The sequence below is a fragment of the Brachycentrus maculatus genome, unplaced genomic scaffold (genome assembly GCF_059751285.1).
Source record: "Brachycentrus maculatus isolate JH-2025_06_01 unplaced genomic scaffold, ASM5975128v1 h1tg000781l, whole genome shotgun sequence".
NCBI classification, from domain to species: domain Eukaryota; kingdom Metazoa; phylum Arthropoda; class Insecta; order Trichoptera; family Brachycentridae; genus Brachycentrus; species Brachycentrus maculatus.
The window spans coordinates 241790-262019 of NW_028281509.1; the positions used below are offsets into that span (position 1 = coordinate 241790).

The 20230-nt window shown below is 30.1% G+C and overlaps 1 protein-coding gene and 1 pseudogene across 4 annotated transcripts in view; both read right to left on the reverse strand.

Moving 5' to 3' along the window:
* Positions 1-20230, reverse strand: part of Rdl (Resistant to dieldrin) — a 132428-nt gene that overhangs the window by 25200 nt on the left and 86998 nt on the right. The window lies entirely within an intron of this gene.
* Positions 14231-16940, reverse strand: LOC148300232 (histone H2A-like; annotated as a pseudogene).

Below are 20230 nucleotides of genomic sequence, written 5' to 3' on the forward strand. Positions count from 1 at the left end.
AGTAATAAGGTCAATTTCCTCACCTTTTCCATCAAGAGGAATATAAATATACTGCCTAAAATACGTAAGTATTTACATATGTTCACACTAAAAATTTATTTATTACCTTAAAATATATAAATATTCTACATATGCCTATTTATATTTTCAAAAAAATGTTACTGCTTGAATAATAAAATTATTACTCAAATGCTTCAGAATCATAGTTCCGTCCGATAAACAAAATTAAATTGAGTATCTTTTCATCCACGAAAAGACAAGATAATTGGATTTTTATTTTTCAAGATATTTATTTTGTCTTAACGGTTTTTTTTTAATTTAAAGGTATTATTTAAAATAAAATACATGTACGCACTTAAAAATAGATTCACTACTTTAAGATACGTGTGTTTTTTACATCCATATGTCTATTTATGTATGTACATAAGTATGTCTATTTATATTTAGCCAGTCGCCGTGGCGTAGTCAGGTAGACGCTCGACTGCGAAACTGCGGGTTCGATTCCCACTAATTGCAAAACGAATTCAAGAGGTATTTGTTTTCAAATGTTTTTTCATATCTAACGTCCCTTTTCTAACTATCCTACTTGGAAACAAGCCTCAAAAATAGAAGTTTTGCGGGTTATTCATTGAAAAACAATAACCGAATAAATTGCTATTAAAACCTCTTCTTTTCATTCACCGTTCACATTGTGTAACACCACTTCAAACAACACTCTTTTTAATATACAAAATACTTTGTTATTTATTACTCAAATGCTTCGGAATTCACAATTCCATCCGTTGAACACAATTAAATTACAATATAGGATTTATTAAATTATATCTCGTGTTCGGTAACTACAAAATTTCATCAACATTCCTGTATCATAAAGAGAAGTTGGTTGGAATTTTCCGTCAGCTACGTTAGAAGCTAACAATTTGTGGTAAGTTGCAAACTCCGCAGGAATTATAAATCAGTATATAAGCTAAGGTAAAGGCTCTTATCTTTCTGGTAACATTGGTGTTTCTCAATATTAACAAGTAACATTGAGGGAATTCCCTAAATCTCGAGGCAACCGGGAAAGCTTTGTAGATGCTGTGACGTAAAAGTCGAGCTTGTCAAGTAACAGACTGATAGCGATATGAAAATGAATGTTTTTAGACATTTCGTAAAAGTGTGTATGACAGATCGTCTCATTATATCACATTTTCCGAGGACGTACATACATAAATACATGTATATCCTATAAATGTGTCACTCAGAAATGAAGATAAATTGTTATCAGTATTTTAATTCCCTATTTCGCGCACCCGAGCCATAGAAATAAATTACAGATTATGTAGATGTATGACTAGTTATACTTTATTAAAATTTAACCGAAAGTTTGTGTATTATTTATCTTTATATATTATCCTCTTTAAATTCTTATATTTCAATAAAAAAAACATAGATTAAATTGTCATTGTTAAAAACTGTTCATACGTATTCAATGATATTAAAAGGTTTTAACGGTAAAAAAGTAAAAAGTTTAAAATACGATTTGGAACAAGAGGGTATTTTTTACAACTCAAGTTATTTATTTTTATTTTAATGACTAAAATTGGTTACGCTTATGTTTTAATGTTCTAAATTAAGTATTTATATAGATAGGTTTTGAAAGGAAAATCTTAGAGCTGGCCATTGAAATATTAATAATATTAAAATATGGTTTCATTAATTTTATTTCAATATTTTTTTCTGTCAGACATTGGATAACCCACCCTTTGGATGATTATATCAATTTGTGTATATTATGGGTGTCTCAATTTAAGATAAATCATGTATCGTTTTAATACGAAAGAAGATGGAAGTCAGAAGTGAAAGAAGATGGATAGCATTTGGCTGGCTTAACTAATCTCTTTTACGCAACATTCACTATTCACACGTGTAACATTCACTATTCTGTCCAATATCAAAAACTTCAAACCCATTATCCGCCCTTATCTTAACCCCTTATACCCCAATGGTGCATAGGGCACTGTATCATATAAACGCAGTGTTATCTTGATCGTTAACTCATGAAGGAAAGGTGATCAACCCTCCTCTTCAAGTACCAGTCCAGGGTAATATTGAATAAATGTTAGAGTGAAAAAATCACTCATACTTATTTGACCCCCCCTGAGAATCGAACCCGAATCAGCCGAGCGTTCTGACCATGACGCTACGGAGACGGACAAAATAATCATAATAAAATTACATAAGTTTGTTTATAAAGCTAATGTATTTAAGAGCATTAATTTTATGAAAAAGTAATTTATTAGCGGATTACCAACTGTTAATCAATTTTATTATTACATACTGATTTCAAGATTTCTATAATGTGTTTAGCTGAATGAACATAGGATTATCTGCTTCAGAAGCGAACTCAATATTTAAATAGATAAAGAACCTTCTGCGCACGCTCAGGTGTACACTCTCACCCCTATTAAATAAATAATAGCAGGTGATGAACATGTCTATTTACCCTCGCCCTATGCCATAATTAATCCTGTATGTGCATTAAGATGATTATGAATTCAGATTGCCTCCCGGACTTGCCAAGGAAAATTTATTACCTGGCTCTAATCTTATAATATTACCATGATTTAATATCTATCTCACGTCTAAAAATTAATTTTAATTAAGGCATGAGGAAGCATCAGACGAAGATACACGAGTGTCTAATATACTGGCTGAACAAACATCATTATACAGTAGAGTCAAGTCATAATCAGAAATAACGCATTTCATTACGAACCTTCTCGACATTAAAATTAATTTAATATATCGTGTATAAATAGGAGTGATTAAATTTTATCCAATTGCGTAGCATACTGATAACCACGTTTGGCTATTACCCTAGATGTCCCAGGCTCGTTCTTCAGGGGGTAAATGTTATTTTCACTCTAATATTTATTTGATATGGACTGGGAAATACCTAATATACGATACGATTGATCGCCTTGCCGTATAATTAGCAAACAGCTTAACATTTCATACAAAATTTTGAGTGTGTCCAAATACTTTTATATCACCAATAGATGTCTCTAGTGAAGTTCTAGTGATTCAAGAATAATGTTTCAAAATTGGTTAGTATATTTAGAACTTCTAAGAATTTGAGTAGTGTGGTTATCAATAATGGGTAGAATTGGTGAAAGTTACACGTGCGAAAAGTGATCACTTAAACTAGCCTTAAGAGAGATAATGATATATATGAGTATCATATTACTTTCTTTATATAAAAATCGGATTTCTAAAGGAGAAAAAGGTTTCCAATTATGTTTCACCTTCGAGGGAATTGAAGGAGAACGTAAATATGACACATCCACCTACTTTGTATTTTCAACAAAATTGATACTTTAATACAATAAACAGTAAAACTCGGGTTCCCGGTTGTCTGAAAATAAATCGTTTCTTATAGCTTCAATAAGATATATTGATAGACAGCTCTATGTAAGAATAACTGAATGACTGAAAATAATTGGTATGAAAAAATATACTTACTCGTATCTATTACACTTACATTACGGTTGAATTTCATGTGATATCGTACTTAAATTTTATAATATATATTATATTTCTGTGTACGAGTAGAGGTAAAATACGAATATCGTCACTGTTCTATGAACAACTTCTAAAAACGAACCGTTCCATTTATTGTTGAAAAAGTAATATACCATATAAAAGTAAATTTAAAATGATGTTATCACGCGTTTCTCAATTTTTGGGAATTTAATATAATAATTTTATAAACAAGAAAAAACATAAGCTGAAGGCGTGGATATGCATTAAATGTCTTTAGAAAATGAATATTTCTCAGTTTCAACCCACTTACCCTACCTCTTTGTACATTATATAAAGCCATATTAAACTGTTATTGGAATTCTTTTCGGGACCAGCGTAGCTTTATTAAAAATACCTGAATGCTACGTATTTTATATAATACAGGTTTGTCCGTATACTCGTATATTGCGGTATAATTTCCTATTATATTTTTGGTTGTTTTCTGAATAACCCCCGTTCCTATCCTCGTTCGGGTAAAAGTCACCAACGAACAATCGATTTGTCCTTTTTCCATACACATACATTGTAAAGAAATCTATTTTTTTTTCTGAAAATGATTACCACATTTATCGAGAATTCGTAAGCAGAAAAAGTCACAATATTATGTTATTTTGAATGATACCCTAAGGATATCAAATCATTTAAATCATCAGACCAATTGAAAGTATGTGTGTATTTTGTTTATTTTTTTGCAAAAGTCGAACCCACAACGTCAGGTTAGCAATCAGGCATTTATACTATGCATCAACGCTCGTCTATCAGCATTTCCTACTAGTATTGTCAATTTTTCTCAACCTGCTTCTGAGTACTATACGAGCGTGATGATGAAGAGTTTACTTCAGATACCCTGTGATAGTTGGTATTACACGTCCATAAACTTATTTGATCCCTTCGGAAGTAGTAGTGATTTCTCAGCGCCCCTATGGCAATAGCCATTACCACCATGGGAGCGATATCACCCACTCTAGGAAATACTAATGTAGAAGCTGATATCAGTTCTTGATTATGATGTCCTGTTTCTGAAGGGTTGAAACGTCACTGACGTTAGGTTTGTATCCGTTGGTCGGTTTGGTTCGCATTGCAGTATTTACAAGCCTACACAATTGATGCTGCAATGCGGGCACTCGAGTGAAACACTTTCAAAATGTGAAATAATTTTTTTATACTGCGGGTGTTTTTTTTCATTCCAATTATCCAATTGAGTTTTATGCTAAAAGCTATTAAAACAAATCTAAAACAACAATAAACCCTCTGTTCCTTTTTAAATCGTTTGGCACCGTCTTACGAAGTATCTGTCAGTATGTTTCCCACGAGAAATGTCAAACGTTTCGAGAATCTTCAATACCGAGAATGGGGTCGGAAAACTTTATTATAATGCTTAATACGTTACAACCCCACCCACCTTTACTTCGCAAGTTTCCAGCCATGTTTCCAAACACCCCGCAATTCCAACTTCCAGGGTATTGAACGAAAACAAACGCTACCGACTTGAGATTTAAGAATTTTTCGGCATTTACTTGCGTGCTGAAGCATTTTCAATGTACGTAAGAGTGAAGCTCCTTAATTATTTAGTTGATATCTTTGAGCGCTAATAGGCTTATGGTATTTACAGTAATATATAACCTGACGAATGTTATTACAACATTTGAATACCAAGCGAATAAAGCATTTACACTTTATTTTATGTAACAGCTTTCATTATATAGGTTTTAACATTATTTAAACAAAATATTGTAATTATTTAACAGGATTTAAAAAATAAAATTATTTATGTAAAAAACCACCTGGGATTTGTGTGCACTTACTAAATTTAGTAACTGCGATTTCATATTTTATAAGATTTATATTAACATAAATCCAATATATAAAAACAGTACTAACATATTTTTTTTTAGTTAAAAATGATAGAAAAAAAATATACCCAGATGTGTTTATTACAAAATTTGTCACATTTTTTATTTTTATTTTATCATACACACAATAAAAAATTTCAATAATATGCCCTAACTGAGTTTTCCTACGATTTACAACGAACATTTCTATACAACGAATGCTGAAAGAAACCGACGGTTTGCAAAGGGATGCATGGCGTAGTATGAACCAATATTTCAATGTACGAGAGATAAAGATAAATCCCAGATTCTAAGTTCATAGTTCATGCAAACGTATGATAATGTTTGCAAAATGAGATTACTTTACCTTTGAGGTAGAAAATACTGCTGAAAATTTCAAAGGATTAATAATTTAAACTATGAAACAATTAACAGTATGAAGGCTGTCTGGAGATCGGATTTATACTCGGTGAAAACCAAATGCCGCCTATACCATGCCTGCATTGCTCCTGTTTTCTTATACGGCTGTGAAACATGGCACCTTACAAGGGCCCAGAGCAGCCGTGTACTAAGCTTTGAGAATAGGTGTTTGCGGAGAATCTTAGGCGTGCGGTGGTTTGACTTTGTGAGGAATGAAGAGATAAGGCGTAGGATGCAGCAAATCTTAGTCACAACTGTCGTCAAGAAAAGGCGATTTAGTTGGCTTGGCCATGTACTCCGCATGCCTCCTGAGAGCCTTAATCAAGCTTGCCTCTTTTACAAGGCATCAGGTTCGCGCCGCCCAGGACGACCACTGCTGACAATTCGTCGGCAGTTCTCGTCAGAACTTCGGGACACGGATCTGACTTGGGAGGATGCAAGGGAGCTGGCAGCCGACAGAAAAGCCTGGAGACAGTTTGTGGACTCCATATGCTCCACCTAGGAGCAGATATGGTTATGGATGAAACAAAGGTATTTACAAAGGCAATAAATTTATTTTAACGTAAGAGTAATTTGATTATAGTTGATTTACGTATAAGTACACAGCACTCTCCTTTTCATTCATCGTTCATTTTGTGTAATACCACTTTAAAAACACTGCTCCGTGACCACCGGTTTCGAAATAATCATCCCATCATCAGGTCAAATGTAAATAAAAATGAAATTGTTACGGTCTGACATTTATACAAAAATAAAATTTGAAATCAAGAAAGAAGACAAATGAATCCCAAAGGGAATATTTTTTAAAGTGGACTTGTAGTTAAATTTTAAGTTATTTATTCATATACACAATATATGTTTATAAATATGTATGTTTATCAGCGTCGATTCGTTTGCTTATTTCCCTTTCAAACTTACTAATTAAACGATTGAAATTAGTATTTGAATAAAAACATCTTTTGTAGGTATTAACCTGCAAGTTTTTTTTTTCTTTTTATCCATAAATGATATATAAACTGGAAATGGTATATAAAAATTATAATTTTTTTGTGTATACATAGTAATGAATGACTGCTTGTTTTCTTAAAGATTTTAGTTATTTGTAAACTATTAAACTAATCGGTAAAACAGTTTTTTTTATAACCAAAAATGTTAAGAAATTTGTATTACGTCGGTGTTATTCTTTAAAATGGAAAGTACTTAATACTTTCACTACCTACCTACTGCAAATTTGGTCGATTCACATGTACATCGGTGCGGATTAAAAATTCCCTTCTAATGTAAAAAAATCCCCTTGTAAGTAAGTACTCGATTGAAAATGCTAGTTCACAAGAACTAAGTGTTTGCATAACTTGAGAACAAGGGTGTAGAGAGAAGCAGAGAGCCGTAATAGAAAAGTTGGACCCCATCCAAGATCCGGCTAGTTATCTTAAGACATTATCATCCTTTATACACACACATATATATGTACTATCCACCTATACGTGTGTAATACCTCTGCTAGAATCCACACTTTTATGGTACACGGTAAAGTCAATAGATGCCAACTCGGGGTCATAAAAACTAACTAGAGAATTCCGATTCCCCTCTTATAGCTCAGTTGTTTACGGGTTTGTTATCTAGCTTCAAATTACGGGTTCGCTGTTCGTCTGGTCTGAAAGAATAAAACATTTTTAAGACAAAATAATTTATATTTGGTCTTATTTCTTGACATCTCATCAAAGATGAAGAAGAATATGGAAGTCTGGGCATTTACGGGGCTGACGACCGTCATAGGCTAGTTTCAGTGACTTTTCACACGTGTAATATTCACCAATTCTACCCATTATTGACAACCACACTACTTAAATTCTTGGAAACTCTATATATATATGAAACAATTTAGAAACCTTGTTCTTGAATCACTAGAACTTCACTAGAGACATCTATTGGTGAGATGTTAAGAAGCTTTTTACTAAGCAGAAACTCTTATATTAGTATGTGAGGTCTGAATCCTGGAGTATAATCACACACATGAGAAACGCCAGAAAATAACATTTTCATTTTTATTGTTAAGCCTATAATTTGACCAAATAATTTATTTACTACATTTTGAGTGTCTCCAAATACTTGTTCACAAAATCTGGATTATCTCCAATTACAGGAGTTATTTTCATATAATTTTTTGACATCTCATCAAAGATGAAGAAGAATATGGTCGTCAGCCCCGTAAATGCCCGGACTTCCATATTGTTCTTCATCTTTGATGAGATGTCAAAAAATAATATGAAAATAGCTCCTGTAATCAGAGATAATCCAGATTTTGTGAACAAGTATTAGGACACACTCAAAATGTTATATTTGGTGCAATAACTTCCCAATATATAATTAAAATGTAACTTTGTTTTTAAATCCCTGTAAATATTTTAATAAAACTTAATTATAATGTCTACCGGTTGGAAGTTAACCGCTTCATTATCAATTAATCAGCCTTGATAAAGAAGCGGTAGTTTAAACCGGTAAACATTATAATTATGTTATAATAAAATATTTATAGTGATTTTAAAACAAAGTTACATTTTAATTTAAAAATGGAAAAACTTTTTTTTAAACGCAAGTAAATTAATACCGACCAGTTACAACTGATAAATACGTATAATAAAATTATTATTTGAAATAAGACATGTTGTTTTTAGTGACTTTTATTAGTATGAATACAGTGAGTATAATTTGAAATTAATAAAAAAAATACATTTGTATAATACCACCTTTTGAGTTTTATCTCACTACACACGACTAGTTTCGGAAACTACAGTTTACATACAAAGGTGGAGTGATGAACAATTTAGAAAATTTAAAAATACATTAAAAAAATTAATTCAGATAAAACATTAATTAATAATATTTTTTCCAAACAACATTTTGAGTGTGTCCAAATACTTGTTTACCAATTAAAGGAGTTATGCATATAATTTTTAAATGATCACTTTAACCAGTCTTTGACGGTCGTAAGCCCCTTAAATGCCCTCCATTTACTTTTTTTTTTTTTTTAGATGTCAAAAAATAGTATGATTTTCCAAAATGCCTACTTCACTATTATTATCAATGCTCCCACTACAAAAACCCCTATTTCTTTATTTTTTACCCCTTCCACCTCTATATATAACTGAATTTTTATTTTGTTAGGTACTTTTGGATGAAAACTGATCACCTGTCGATGAAAACAACTGTAGATTTCTAAACTAGTCGTGTGTAATGAAATAAAACTCAATAAGTGGTATTAAACATGTGTTCTATTTAAAAAAAATAAACATGTCATTTCACAACGTTAATGCCGAATGGATAAATAATATCATATATAGGTAATTAATGAGAGTGAATTAATTTATATTAAAATGACGTTTTCACATAAATTAATATTTAATTACCTTTGTACCATTTTTAAATGACTGTTAGTTTTGAAATATAATTAAAGGTTTTGATAGCATTTCACACCACGTTGAAAGTTTTCCTACTACCGACTCCTGTGCAGTTTTTACAGGAAAAAGTTTTTAGTCTGTTTAAGATACATAATGCAGGTCTTAGTATACGTGGTATAAGAAACTGCCGGATATTAAGAAAGTTTCGAAGCATGCCTTGATGATGAACGTCTCTCTGTAATCGAAACGTGGTTGCCATCGCTTATCAATCACACAGTCACTTAGCATTATCATGTGGTAGGAAAGCTACGTAATTATTAAAGTTACTGCAGCAGAAAATTTTGCAAACTACTGCATAATTTAATTTGCACAACGAAATACTTATATAATGCTTTTAACTTATACTTGAGTCACTCTCGTAATTATTATGACTCATCTGCGATTTTCTTGGTTATTAAGATTTTAGCATTTAGAAGTGCGGGTATTTTTGGAAATATTCAACAACACGATAATATAAAATATACCAACAAGGTGAACTCGCAGTAGAATAGTTCAATGTAACAAAAAATAAACTAAAATCATCTCACTGATGTCTCTAGTGAAAATTCTAGTGATTCAAGTACAATGTTTCGAAATTGGATTATATATATACATACATAGTGACGCAATCACAGCAGACACTCTCTGATGAGCAACGAAACTTTAAGTGTTTTTTGCAAATTTCATTTTATTTTATAAAATTTTGCTGTTTGTGACATTAAAGAAAGAATTCCGTGATTTTGACTGGTTGATGGTCGCTATACAAGCTCTAACTATTATTTTTCAAGGTAATTTTATATTTTTTTTTACAGAAAAACTATATTTCGGAAACAAAAAACGTTGTTAACAAGCATTGTAAAAGTAAGAAGGATCGGTACGGAAGTTTATTCGATTTGTTAAGTCACTTTTTGGTGAAAATCTCTCAGACTCGAGCAGAGTGTATAATTGTGATGAGACAAGTATATCAGTAGTGCCTAGATCTAAATCTAAAATGCTAGCACAAAAAGGACGGAAACAGGTTGAAGCGCTTAAGCCTACTGAAAGAAGAAAAACGGTCACCGTGGTGATACGTTCAAGCGCTGTTGGAAACTACAAGCCACCAATGCTTGTATATTCAATAAAAATAATGAGACTATCATTAATGACAGGTGCACTGCCTGGAGCTTGGGGGCTTGCAGCGACAGTGGTTGGATGACTACAGAAGTGACTCTAGACTCCAGAGTGGTTTAAAAGAAATTGTACTATTAAGTCATGAACCTTGAGTCAAATAAAAGCTGGATAGCATGTCAAATGTGCCAGAGCTGGGCACAATGTTCATGCACTGGAGAAGACGACAAAAACCATGACGCCATCCTTGTTTGTACTACTTACGAACCCCAGTAACAACCCTTGTACCTAATAAATGTGACGTGTCCTTGAAATTCCACTATTAATTTAAGTCCAATTATCGATTTATTTCAATGTACATATTTATCTACAAAAACAATTTTTCGAAATTTAATAATGTCAAGCGTAAAATGTTGAATATCACGGATTTTACGAGTTGATTACTTTAACTATTCAGTGCCTTGTATACATTATTTTACATCTATTATCTCGATCTCTTATTAATTTACGCTAAGATATCAATTAAATTTAAAATTATTACAAATGATTGAACGTAAGTGAAGTGTGTAAATTAATTTAAGTGTATAGGTTGATGATCACTTTAGCCAGTCGTAGCCTTGTAAATATCAGACTCAGATGTTCTTTGATAAAAAAATATCCGTTGGGAACAAATAGAGGGTTTGACGTGCGAAAAAATGACACTCAACAGTGATTTATTTTTATTTACATTTTTCAATATTCAAGTTGTATAAATTTCAACACCTTTATAAACTTGCCGATATTTTAAAATCATAAGAATTAATTATATACAAACTAACTTATTTTATGTCTACGATGTTACTAAATATTTATCATTATCCCATCAAATTAACAAAATAAATACGTTAAAATATTTAAAACGAGCAAATTAAATAAGTTTAAAAAATAAAGGAAAAAAAAATCACAATAATGAAATATTTGGAATGTTGAAATTTCATGTTTGAACTTTTGGTTAAGGCATTTTCATTAAATTATTTCATTTCTCATACTGATATTTCATTCCACCGGTAAAAAACAAAATTTAATTACTGTCTGCCAGGATCAAATCATTAAATTAAATAACTCGAAAAAACATTTTTTTATGACGAAGTAACCGGTTGCTTGAAACTGGTATTATAATTAAAAATATTAAAACTACAATAATTTAATTGAAATTGATAATTAACTAGTAGATAATATTTTTTTTTCATACAGTTTTTAAGTTAATTATAACTCAATTTTTGATGTAAAGTTTGTGAAAATATATTCCTCTTATTCTAGGCTTTGAATATTTTATAATGGCTGACACTCTTCAACGATGAGTACAGTATTTGTTACACAATGAATAAAGTGATCACTTAAGCAAGCCAATGACTGGTTATAAGCCCAATCTTCTATATTCTCATCTTAATAGATTATTATTATTGATCTTTGCTGGAATATCAATATACTTTTAATAGAATAAAGATCTTGCCATAAATAACACTATTCATTTTGATATTTTTTTAAAACATATTTTTGAAATTTTTAGATTCTCATTTCAAACATGAATAAAGAATAAATAAACTTAGATAAATAAAAGAAATAATGTCAAAATATTTTCTACATCAGAAATCTTTTTCTTCATCTCGATAACTTTTAGAACATTATTTTTACGTAATACTAAAATTAGTAGATTTATATTGTTCTGATCTTTATAATCGTTATGTCAATATTGCTTATATCTAAATACATAAATAATGTTTTTATTTGGACTGTTTAAAATTATTTAAAAACAATCCTTTAATCACCCTTATTAATTTCTCTCCTTTCCTTCTCCTTCCTGCTAAATCTATAATTTTATATAATACATTTTTTTTGTTTCATCACTGAATGTTTTTTAATAGTTTTATAACATAATTGTGGAATTGTTTCATTGGCTTTTTTTTAACGTCACTATTTTTTGTCAATGTAATGTAATGTTTATTATTGTTAATGTAACTATTGTTTAATATATTTTTTTTTTTATATGTAAGCAGTACAATTCCCGAATGAATAAATAAAATAAAAATAAAATCTTCCTTGGTTTCTTAAAGTTTTAATAAAAACGTTGTTGAAAGTTTTCCATGAATATTTTACTCACTGACACACCTCCTATGTTTATTCTTACATTGAGTAAATACTGTAATCCTTTTGTTGATCTAAATTTACCCAGAACTTTTGAAAGATTCAAATATAATTGTCCGATCGGAATCGACGAAGTTAACCGAATCCATCTACCATATTTACCCTCCCTAGCGAATTAAGTCTAACGCTCAAAACTTTTGCACGGAGCTCATGATTTTAAATTAAGTATAAGTGGCTCTATAGAATAAAGCCTGTTTTGAAAAGAAAATAGACCGGGCAATGAATAAAATATTATTTAGTTATCTCACATTCCCTTTACACCGATGAAGGAGATAAGACAATTTACAACAGCAAAGCTGTAATTTAAATTTGAATATATAAATGTTTTTCTCACATTGTGGACGGATGAAAGAAAAAATTATATAAATTCCTCCACACCGTTTTAATCAAGAACATGTTTTGTTTGAACATACTGTAATTGATATTTCTGTGAAAAAGATGAATTTACTTTGTAGTAAGGCATAATATTCTTTTTGGTTGTTAAATTGCATAATTAAAACAGAAATTCGTTCAAAAATCACTAAAAATATTTTATTATAACTTAATTGTAATGTCTACCGGTAGACATTATTATTTTGTTATAATAAAATATTTACAGTGATTTTAAAACAAAGTAATATTTTAATTTTATATAATGGTTAGTCATAAAGTTATTGCTTTAAATATAAATTATGTAAAATTATAATAAAAACGTGTATTGGGCATGTTATATTCAGGAGGTAGACTTTTTTAGAAGCAAATATTTACATATAAATGTATTGTGCATATATTTTTTTCCTGGAAAATATGGCTATTTTGTCGATTTACACACCGAAAAAAATACATATCGATAATTTCCTCGCAAAGTTGCGACACACACAAGTTGTTAACACCAGTTAGATAAAATAGTTTTAATCAAGTTTATATTGATATCTAAACAAACGTCCGTTTGAGGTGAAAATTTGGAAATCTGGGCATTTATTTGTCTTACCCCCTGTCATTAATTGTTTTAAGTTATCAATTTACACGTTGTATCACATTTACCATTCTACCCATGATTGACAACCACATTTTTAAATTTCGGAAACTTATATTTATGCAAATCAAAAAGACCAACTACATTTTTGAAAAATAACTTTTCTTTTTTACCTGAATCCTTTGTACGAAATATGTAAAATCCTGATTTTTATTTATCATACGAGACGCCTTAAAACTCATTTGTAATACTCACGATCAGATGAATTCATTTGCTCAAAATAATTTGAGTGAAACCAAATTTTAGTTCTCGAATGGTAGATTTTCTCTACTTAGGTATTATTCATATCGAGTTTTTGAAAAAAATGAGCTTACTAAAAATATTGAGAAATATTCCTTTGAACAAATCTACTAAAGCCATCTTTAAGAAATCCTTGGCTTGAAGAAAATGGCAATGAAAGTGTATGATCCTTTACCAATCATACATTTTTGTATAATGTGCAGATTTATTCGTTCGCCGGTAAAGGGTCAGTAAGAAATAAACTTTTTTTTTCTTTTCAATGGATTTAATTAATCCTAATGGAAAAGATTTTATATTATTTTTAATAATAATAATAATTTTCTATTATTATATAGCGCCATTTTCGTAAAATACTAGGTACTTCAAGGGCGCTTATACAGTATGAGAATGTTAATGATAAAAAAATATTAAAGTAAAACGTCGCTAATACGCTAAGTTTGAAGGGGAAAAGTGGAGTCGCCGTATTTTTGCGCCTTCTTCTTGGGCTCCATCATGGCCAAGATGTTGGGCAGGACGCCTCCCTGGGCGATGGTAGCGCCGGAGAGCAGCTTGTTGAGCTCATTTCATTGTTAATATTGAACTTGAAGATGGCGTGGGGTTATGTTGGTCTTCCTGGTCTTCCTGGTGGAATTGCTGGGCATCTCCAACACCTTGGCAGCCAGGTACTCCATGACGGCGGCGAGGTATACGGGCGCATAAGCCCCAACTTTCTCAGCGCAGTAGATGCGAGCTGTCGTGTTTTGGGTGTTTTAAATTGACCCAGCATTCCATAAAGCTTATAATTTTATGTGTTTTTTACTGCAATGATAGTTTTTCGCTAAGCCTTAAGAATTAATAGCACAAATAGAAGTTGGAGTAAGCACATGTTTTTGGATCGCTATTGTTTATTGTATACACAATGTTGACAAGGTCGAAGGAATACATTTAACACGTGTTGTTTGCAAAAAAAGGACCGCATCACGGACCAAGCTAACTCATTAAACAGTTGTTGAGTAATTCTTTCGTAAAATCATAGAATTAAAGTTATTTTAAATTTTGAAGTTAAATAAAAAAAGAACTGTTGGCCAATATTGGGCGCTCTCAAATTTGATCACTTTTCTACGTGGATTGATTTTTTGAAGGTTTATGAATGTAATGTAAAAGCAACCGTATCTCTAATCTACTCTACATTGACTTTATAAAATATGTGATTAACCATACTTTATGATAAGCATGGTTGATCACATATTTCATAAAGTACAAAGGAGAAGTTCCAAAAATGGAAATGGACGATCGATCCATCATGTGCAGAATGATGAATAAATAATGTATAAAGAGATCACTTAAACTAGAAGATGACAGGTTGTTAGCCCCACAAAGTATAGACTTACATACTCTAATCCCAATGAAAAAAACGCCTTTTCGTTTTTATTCTAGTTTATTAAATATTTAATCATCTATTTCTCAAGGGTTTGGACGTAAAGTATGCAGTTTTAGTTTACAAATTTTATGTTGTATAATTAAATATATATACATATATATATATATATATATATATATATATATATATATATATATAAATATATATATATATATATATATATATATATATATATATATATATATATATAAATATATATATATATATATATATATATATATATATATATATATATATATATATATATATATATATATATATATATATATATATATATATATATATATATATATATATATGTATATATATATATATATATATATATATATATATATATATATATATATATATATATATATATATATATATATATATATAATTTGAATTCTTTTTATTACGTTTCATCAAAGTACCGATTTAGTTTTAATAAAAACAATTTATTTATTTTTAAATCCAGGTAACATTTTATGATAATGTTTTTTCTTCTTCTTACAACACCGTTTTTGCATTGTAAAAAATAAGTTGTCCTTCGAAATAATTATCTGGTTTTGAGAAGAAAAGAGTTATTGGAAGATAAGGTTTTTAAAAAAAAATTAACTTTTTTTTTCTTTAACTATAGAAAAAACCAAAAAAGAATCCAATATACATTATTTAAAAGAAATCCGGCGTGAAGAGACGTGTGACCTCTCCGGTCAGGTAGGCGGTGATTGAATTCTGTATTTGTCAATACCCCCTTAAGGTCAAACATAGTAAATAACCTTTAAAACAATTTATCAAAATAATTTCAATAATGAAAAACCTTCTATATGCTACACGAATAAATAAAACATAAACATAAATAACCTTGACTTGTATTTTGATTTTCTTTACAAACCTACATATACAATGTTATTTAAGTGAAAGAAGGTTAATGGCACGGCGTTTATATTTAGAATAAATTTGCTTTTTCGTTGGCTCCTTATTTTAAGAAGTAAGTATGAACACCCGCCTCCATATTAAGAGCCGGATTACGTTTTCTCTGAAAAGAACATTTCCTTTTAGCTTTTTCTCCTCGAAAAAGGTGATTTTTCGTTTAAATATTTTACATTTGTGTATAAAAACTAACTAACTAACCAACCATCACGCAGATTCCCCGCAGGAGTAGGCAAAGAGAATAGAGCGCCACACCACTCTGTCCTTGCAAACATTCTTTGCCTCTTCCACGTTCATGCACCTCCTCATACATACCCGCCAATTGTTACGACTCTTAACGAGACCACTTTCAAGTATTTCGCATACCTGATTGTGCCATGTTTTTCTCGGTCTTCCTCTGCTCTTTTTTCCACTTACATTCGCGTCATAAATTTGTTTTACCGTTCTTTAGTCACTCATTCGTTCTACATGTCCAAACCATCTCAAAACACCTTTCTTAATTTTATCTATAATGCTTATCTCAGCTTTGCATTCCTTCCTTATTTTACTATTCGCACATCTATCATACATCGTTTTGTCGCACATTCTTCTAAGAGATCGCATTTTGACTGCATTCAGTTTACTTTCATCCTTCTTTTGTCAACTCCATGTTTTACTTCCATACATAAGAGTTGGAACCAGGACTCCGTTGTGCACTGCCAGTTTAGCTTCCGCTGATAGGTTTTTATTTGCTATAACTGATTTCAGTGCACCATTCACTTTGTTCCCAGCATTCACTCACCTTTCTTTGTCTTTATCAATCTTTCCATCCCTAGAAAACATACTGCCCAAATATACGAAATCATCTACCTGTTCTAAAATCTCTCTGTTTACCAATATTTCACACTAAGATCTACATTCTTCTCTTTCAAAAACCATAATTTTTGATTTATATATATATATATATATATATATATATATATATATATATATATATATATATAAATATATATGTATATATATATATATATATATATATATATATACATATATATATATATATATATGTATATATATATATATATATATATATATATATATATATATATATATATATATATATATATATATATATATATATATATATATATATATATATATATATATATATATATATATATAATACAGCTAAAACGTGATCATTGACTCTTTGATATTTAACTAGTTTAATATTGCCATGAAAAAAATCCCGAAGGATTTTAAACTTGGAATTATAGTATATTGATCTGTTAAAAATGATTAACTGCATTGGTGTTTATTTTTTTGTCAAACAAAAATGATGTATATTAAATGACCCTCCTGAACATTTTATGTTTTGGTAGTTGGTCACTTTCTGATACTGAGAAAAAAATCAGGGATTATTTTTATAAAACCTTAAGACTGTTAGTATTTGTTCCGTAAATCAATGTATTCACATAAGCCTCAGGGCGTCTTTGTAATGGGATGGTAGTGAATTACTCGCATACCTATGCGAGGTATTTTTGTTATTGTATTTATACGCTTGTTAAGATAGCCTTTATAGATGTTGAAACAGAATATCGAGCTCTTGTATTGTTATACTTGTTTTTTTACGAGGTAAATTTTAAACCTTATATTGTGGGTATTTTAATAATTTTGTGGGGGAAATTTGAAAATATGAAATTGTAGATATTGTTTATTATTATCTAATCTATAATATATTATTTTTTTGACATCTCAAAGAAGATGAAGAAAAATATGGAAGTCTAAGCATTTACGGGGCTGAAAACCGTCAAAGGCGGGATTTAGTGATCACTTTACACACATGTAACATGCACCAATTCTACCCATTATTGACAACCACACTACTCAAATTCTTGGAAGTTCTATATATATGAACCAATTTGGAAACATTGTTCTTGAATCACTAGAATTTCACTAGAGACATGTATTGGTGAGATGAAAAGAAACTTTTAATTGAGCAGAATGGTCGTCAGCCCCGTAAATGCCCATACTTCCATATTCTTCTTCATCTTAGATGAGATGTCGAAAAAATAAAATGTAATATAACTCCTATAATTGGAGATAATCCAGATTTGTAAACAAGTATTTGGACACACTCAAAATGTTGTAATATTTTAGACACAGGATTTCTCACCCTACGGATGACATATCAATATAAGGGTTTGAATATGAGATGAAATATCAATCGTTTCCAAACGAAAGAAGACGTCAGTCTGGGTATTTAAGGGTTTACGACTCGGCATTTGGCTGGTTCAAGTGATCAATTCATACTTTTTTGTAACATTCACTATTTTGCCCATTATTGAACATTCATATTGTGTAGATAGTTTGACACGATCGATTACTTACAATACTTAAAAGACAAATCCACACAAATAATGGTGGACCATTTTTGTCTCTTGAGGAGTCCTTACTAGGATAAAGTATCATTACATGGGGACACTCCCCTAAATCTACCCTTTACGACTCGTACATTATTCAAAATGTACAAAATACTTTACAAGGGCATAATATCTTTAAAAATCTAGATACGCAGATAATTAATGCCGTTTTCCCACATCGATTTATAAAAAAAATGTCACTCGTCAAAGGAAATCAATAGCCTTAAATCATTTGGGAACACAAGTTTAGTTCTTTGTAAAAAATACATACATTCAAAAATATTACTTGTGTTTGTTATAAACCTTAGGCTATATAGGTCAAAAAACTTTTTAAAATAATAGATTTTACTGTCAGAAGAAATATTTGTCGCAGTTGTATAAAAACACGCGCGTAATGAATGCAAAGTTGTGTCAAAATTTAAAAGTATCGGTGAATTATGTTAAAGATTTAAGAAACGAATATTTACATTATTTTAAAAACCATTTCACGTAGAGTTTCATTTCTATAAAATAAAGGTGAAAAAAATGTGAACTCTGAAGGTGAAATAATATAAACTCGATGTATCACAGCAAAGACTGAACAACTATAAACTATGTGAATGTCTAGTCTAGGCTATTCACCTAAGTGAAAGATTATATTCCATACCGAGGGTTTTCTGCATAATTTGAGTTGAGTTGAAGCCATGTTAAAAGAACAGAAAAATACGTCAGGCTTTAAATGAAAAACTTTTGTATTGTCTCGTAAAAAAACAATAATTTTTAATACGGTTTCATTATAAAATACATATTTTATGACCGTGGGAGATAAAAAAGTTTTTTTTTTAATTTTCTCGTTTCATAATTACACCATTGTAACTGCGTGCATAAAATATCTAAATTTTTTATTATGATAATAGAGAACACAGAAATCCAAGAAATATGCAGACGTTGACAAATGTTGAAGGTTTAAAAAATATACTTTTGAATTGGTAATAGATGTACCCATCCACACGTTGCTGTAGCTCAACCTGCGTAAATTGAAAAGAAAGAAAATGTATAGCATAAATTTTAATCATGTTTCATTTCACAATGCTTGTCAAGAAAAGAAAATATTAAAAATCTATGACACCACAATGCAATCGAACTTAACAGCAGCTCTAAAGGAGTACACTGCCTGCCATGAACAATGTTCAGTATTGCGCGTGTTGAGGTAACATTTTACTGATGGCGCTGCCATTGCGGTGAAAGAATATTGTACCTTTTGTAGGCGAAAACACCTCTCATAGATAAAAACTAGTCTGTATTTGTATAGCACGTTGTGATTAAATTTCAAACCAATCGTCAAATCAAGATTTTGAAGAATCCAACATTCACATCTTAATCTATATAGATGAAGAAGGATTTTATTATTGAAATTAGTGAAAATATAAATTTTATTATTTTCTACCATAATATTTTTTGTTTATTTGTTTCGTATGCTATTTCATATTATTGAAAATCGCGAATATCCACCAAAATGTAAAAGTTGCATTAATTATTTAAAACAATTGTTTAGAATTATTGGAAAACTTAATCGTACTAATAACCGGAATATATATTAGAATCAAAATAATCAATTATAAAAATAAACTGATTTACCAAATTTTATAAAATTGCTATATGAGTAACTTCGATCATTTTGAATTTAATGTCTATATTTTTAATTAACCATTTGAAAT